The following is a 6,314-nucleotide window of genomic DNA, read 5'->3' as shown; positions in this document are numbered from 1 at the left end:
CCCCTGCTCATGCATGTGCATGCACACACTCACTCAAAAAAAAAAAAAAAAGAAAAGAAAAGAAAAGAAAAAGAAAGAAAGAAAAAACAAGGAAAAGAAAAAGAAAATGATTCGGAGTCATCTAGCTGTCTTGGATGTCTGGAAATTTCTGTTTTGTTTACACTGGTTTTCTTAGGTCTATTGGGGAAATGAAGCCAAGAGATTTCCGGTGACACAGGGATACAAAATTTTCTTTCTTGCTTCCTGAGAAAGGGTTGCTTGATATTATTTCTCAGCCTGACTTTTCCTTCCTCCCCTTTGTTACTATCCCTGCCCTTCCACCCCAACCCCACTCCCAACAAGTACAAGGACTTTAGCCTGCCTCCCTCTGAAATCTTTGGTTGGGTGAAGGAAAGAGGATCAGAAACTGCAGATCACACTTTATGCAAATTTGCAGGATATCTTATTCCAGTGTTTTGCTGTGCTACAATTCTTTGCTATCATTATCATAATATTATGCTTACTCTTGTACACATTTTACATATTAAAATACATACGCAATAAAATATATGCATTACTATTACATACACTTTATGTAATAAAATTGCATCTAAAATGAAGTTAAGTCATGTGCATGATTGATAGCATGATTAGTAAGAACTGAACTAGAACAGATTATTATCTATCGCTGATGACTTTGTCCCCATATGTGCAATGGAGATAATTGTACATACCTTCTATTGTCAACATGAGGATTATTGGTAATAATGCAAATAGCCTATATAGTGCTTGGTATAGAACCATTATGGTTTTACCTAATCCTATTCTGGACAATATCCTTCATCAGAATGTCAGAACCCCATTAATGGTACTGTGTCTACATGAGATGCTCCCATAATCAGAGACCATGAAAAGACTCCTTACAAATCCTCATGACCACTTAGCTCTCTGCAATGCATATCTAAATTACCTAATTATATGTGTTAAAATGGATATTTGCATTTTTATTTTCTGAGTTGGGTGTTAAATTACTGAACTGGATATTGCTTCTGCTGCAAACACCATGCTCTAGAGTTCACCAATTCTCTTGTGCATTGGCACTGCTCTATAGATCATTCCTGAGTTACTTTTTATTCCTACAGTAAATTAGATTGAAGGACTGCTAGCACTGTTCAGCACACCCATGAGACAGTTGTAACTTGATCAGGTCATGCAGCCAATCAGTAATGGAGGGAAGCAGAGGTAGGAGACCTCAGGGCAGAGTATTATTGTTGTTATCTTGTCCTCAGAGGAAGCAAGATATCAAACAGGTATTGAGGTGAGTAACATGATGCAGTTGTCTAAATCAAATCATTCAGCATCTCTTGAGAAACCAAGCATCATGGACAATGGTATTATGTAATATTTAAATTGATGCTGCTTTGCTGAACCCTGCAGAGATTCTTTCCCCCTTTCCCTCCTTCTTTATCTCTTGGTAGCCATCTTTTTGGTTAACTTGTATCAAAGAAAAGAGTCAGGACTCCTCTTTTTTTTTTAAAGAATCTTTTTGTAATATTCATTCATTTATCTTGAGAGAGAGAGAGAGAGAGCGAGCAGGAGAGGGGCAGAGAGACATGAAGAGAGAATCCCAAGCAGTCTCCATGCTGAGTACAGAGCTCGATGTGGAGCTCGATCTTACCAACTATGAAATCATGACCTGAGCTGAAATCAAGAGTCAGATGCTTAACCAACTGAGCCATCCAGGTACCCAGGACTAAAGTCTTGACAGGGTAGTCTGGAGATTTTCCTATATAAGCAGATTTCTAAAAACTAATATGTCCATTGCATAATATTTAAACCCCTTTGTAATAATTATGTTGGCAAATTTTATTCTCTACCTGACAACCTTTCTTGATGGAAAATTCATTACCCTCTAGGTAGTCCATTCATTTCTTTTGATTTTCTAGTTCAGAAGATAGCTTGCTATCTTTAAATTCTATCACTTGCTCCTATATTACTATCTTTTGTGCCATTAATGGATTATCAGATGGATTCATGACTTTTCCTTGTCTTTACTAATCTCCCTGTATTCTAATCCCTAGAGGAAACATTTAGAGTTCTTCTAATCACTTATTCCCCATCTATTATGGTTTTGAATTTCCTCATTAGTGTGATTTCAGGAAATGAGAAGAACACACAGCATTTTGAGTAAGATCTGGCTCCATTTTCAGCTGTAATAATAGATTTGTGATTTGGGACAAGTTACTTAAATTTTATATCTCTCTTTCCTCTTCTGAAAAATGACAAAGTATTGTATAGATTGATGCTTCTGACAATTATGCAACTGGTTTGTTTCCTTGTTCAAATCTCAGCAATGATATCATATGGTTGATTGATTAGGAACTTATACCAACTAAATACCCTAGATTTTCTTTCTATTTGTGTGTGTGTGTGTGTGTGTGTGTGTGTGTGTGTGTGTGTGTGCTTAGCTCTGAACTCCTCACCTCGTGCTTATATAACTGGTGTTCAGATCCAGATGCAGGCCTTTTCATTTTTTTCAAGTTTCAAACCAGTAGATTCAGCCCATTCTTCCACAAATACAGAGATTCAGCAATTCTTTAGATTATTTCTGGCCAGATAGCCATGTGCTGTTGGCTCAGATTTTATTAGGCTTATGTGGTAGGTTAGCCTGATTGCTTGAGCACGGCCCTGGAACCTAAGTGTAATCCTTGGGTGGGTACCTGCTGGAGTCATAGATTGGGCACTATCTCTGGCCAGCTTTCCTGCAGCATGCGACTGTGGTGCCAGCATAGAATTTTGTGCCTGGGTTCATGACTGCATCTCATAAATAATTCAGGGTACATTTCATGTTTATATGGGAAAAACTTACAAATATTTATTTAACATCAAGATACAGTTTTGAGTTTGATAGATATAGTCCTTGCTATTCAAATAGAAATGTCACTGTAGATCTTTTAATTTTTCCATTTATTTTTTGTAACGTGATTCATGCAAATCTTTAAATTTATAAAGCAACAGTTTATTGCCACCCCTACTCTTATATCCACTGTATGGGAGTTAACATCCCAGCTAGGGAGGGTGAGATATGTTCATGACTCTGCTATGCTAACTCATTCGTATGACTCTTCTCGAGTTTATTATCTGAAGTGGCCAAAAAATTCCACACATAATATTGAACTAAGCTTCTTCTGTCTGTTTATCCATCCAATCCATTTTAGGTACTTTGAGGATAAGCTTGAAGACCGATTTTAGCTTCCCGCATCCCCTGTCAGGATAACAATGAATACAAACATTCCCTCCAGTTCAATAAAATAAGCTTGTGACTGTGCATTTTTGACATATTATCTGGTCTCACAATCTTCTAAAACCATATAAGCTGTTTCCCTATGATATCCTGCTTCTGGTCTAATCATATTTATAGTTTCCATTTACTATCCCACTGTCTTTAAAGAGTGTTCTATATTAAAACATTGTTTTCTTTCTATAAGCCTCAACAATTCATTTAATTCCAATATCTGGGAAACTAGCCATCCTATAAATTTTTCTTAGAGCAAATTTATGGCATCCAAAAAGTGAGTTGAGTGTTGAATTCTGAATTGACTTTCAACAACTTCAGTCACTGCATGTTGTCAGTCTGCAAGTTAACTGTCTGTCCTTCTCAACTCCCCTTCTCCAGTCTCTGCCCTTGAACTTCCTTACCTCTAGTTTTTCTAGGTGTTTATGAGTAAGAGTATGTTAGTTGCTACCAAACTCATTTGCATAAGAAAATGCTTTTCAAAGTAGCCCAGAGTTTAAGAGAGAGAAGCATATAGTATACAGAGAGCAGGAATATTAAGTAACATTAATTCTATTGGAGCATAAAATGCTAGGTCTCACTATTGCTACAAACAAACAAACAAGCAAAAAACTATAAGCAGTTGCCTTTTAAATCTTGTCATTTGAAAATCTGTGACAGGAACTGGTCAGAAGAGCCATTTCTTCAAGGAGACCTTTCCTGATAATCTATGAACAGAAATATGCTAGGCATGTTTCTGTCATATTTTCTATGATGATATTTAACACATTGAAAGATTAAATCTCTAGAAAACAACCAAAAACTACCACATTTCTGTTGCTTTAAGCAACTCTTTTGTGGACATGAAGTCATGATTAGAATGCCAAATCTTTATTTGTATACAAACTAGGTTGGCTTGCAAATATAGGGAAATCTAATATTTTGTAAAAAAAGAAAATGCTTTAGTAGTATTTTGTAAGAAAGGATTTTATCTTTAGATAATCTGTTTTTGGATACTTACCATGTATCATTGAACTTTGCATTATATTAAATATAATATATATTATATGTATATATATACACACATATATACTGGTTCAGTATTTGCAAATCCATCAATGTGATACATCATGTTAACAAAAGAAAGGACAAAAACCATATGATCCTGTCGATAGATGCAGAAAAAGCATTTGACAAACTACAGCATTTCTTCTTCAGACAAAGCCTCGAGAAAGTTGGGATAGACAAAACTTACTTAAACATTATAAAAGCAATTTATGAAAAGCCAACAGCTAATATCGTCCTCAATGGGGAAAAACCGAGAGCTTTCCCTCTGAGATCAGGAACACGACAAGGATGTCTACTCTCACCACTGTTATTTAACATAGTGCTGGAAGTCCTAGCATCAGCAATCAGACAACAAAAGGAAATAAGAGGCATCAGAATTGGCAAAGAAGAAGTCAAACTTTCACTTTTCGCAGATGACCTGAGACTCTACATGGAAAATCCAATCAACTCCACCAGAAGCCTTCTAAAGCTGATCCATGAATTCAGCAAAGTCGCAGGCTACAAAATCAATGTACAAAAATCAGTTGCATGTTTATACACCAATAATGAAGCAACAGAAGGAGAAATCAAGAAACTGATCCCATTCACAATTGCATGAAAAACCATAAAATCCCCAGGAATAAACCTATCCAAAGATGTCAAAAACCTGTACGATGAAAACTATAGAAAGCTTTTGAAAGAAATTGAAAAAGACACAAACAAATGGAAAAACATTCCTTGCTTATGGATCAGAAGAATAAACGTTGTTAAAATGTCATTTTTACCTAAGGCAATCTACACATTCAATGCAATCCCAACCAAAATTGCACCAACATTCTTCTCAAAGCTAGAACAAACTATCCTAAAATTCATATGAAACCACAAAAAACCCTGAATAGCCAAAGTAATATTAAAGAAGAAAACCAAAACGGGAGGCATCACAATCCCAGACTTTAGCCTCTACTACAAAGCTGTCATCATCAAGACAGTATGGTATTGGCACAAAAACAGACACATAGACCAATGGAAGAGAACAGAGAACCCAGAACTGGACCCACAAATGTATGGCCAATTAATCTTTGATAAAGCAGGAAGAGTATCCAGTGGAAAAAAGACAGGCTCTTTAACAGGTTGTGCTGGGAGAACTGGATGGCAACATGCAGTAGATAAACAATCTTTGTTCTCCTCAGACGTAGGTATCCATCTAATTGGGGGGAGTTTCAAATTTTTAAATAAGAAATGCAATGACAACAAACAAAAAACATAAACAACTTGGGGTTGTATTTAAAATTACAATTCAAGAAAACAATCCTCCAAGTTTTACATAAAGGATTTTCCATATTCTTTTTTATTTCTGCATATTTTCAGTACCGAAAGCCACATATGAAAGGTTCAGATTTTAGTCTTAGACAGGAACTTGAAATCAATAAAGATGAATTATATAGGAAAGAATCTTGCTTTTTGGTCAGAAGGATTAATAAAAGAAAGATGGAGAAGAAAAAGAATGAGATCTAGAGGATTCGATGTATTTCTGTTTTTCTTTATACTGGCTTAGGCTCAGGGAAGATGGAGATGTTATGGGCAAATGAAGACACTAACCAGTTGCTGAGGAATTTGGAGTTAAAAACATCATTTTTCTGGCAATTCCAGCACAAACTTTGGATGCAGCCATCCAAATGTGGCCATTTGTGGAGTGCCTGGGTGGCTCTGTTGGTTATGCGGCTCACTTCAGTTCAGATCATGATCCCACAGTTGATGGGTCCCAGCCCTGCATTGGGATCTGTGCTGACAGTTAGAAGCCGGGAGCCTGCTTTGGATTCTTGTTTCCCTCTCTCTGCTCTTCCCATACTCATACTCTGTCTCTCTGTTTCTCAAAAATGAATAAACATTAAAAACAATAAAAATAAATGTGGCCATTTGAACTTTTCTCAGTTCCCAGGTTTAAAAACTGAGATGAGAGCCAGAAGATTCCATGGATCCTGCTATGGTGGGAAGAGGCACTCTTTCCCAGAAA

This window comes from Suricata suricatta, chromosome 11, assembly GCF_006229205.1.
Source record: "Suricata suricatta isolate VVHF042 chromosome 11, meerkat_22Aug2017_6uvM2_HiC, whole genome shotgun sequence".
NCBI classification, from domain to species: domain Eukaryota; kingdom Metazoa; phylum Chordata; class Mammalia; order Carnivora; family Herpestidae; genus Suricata; species Suricata suricatta.
This window is presented reverse-complemented; position numbering follows the sequence as displayed.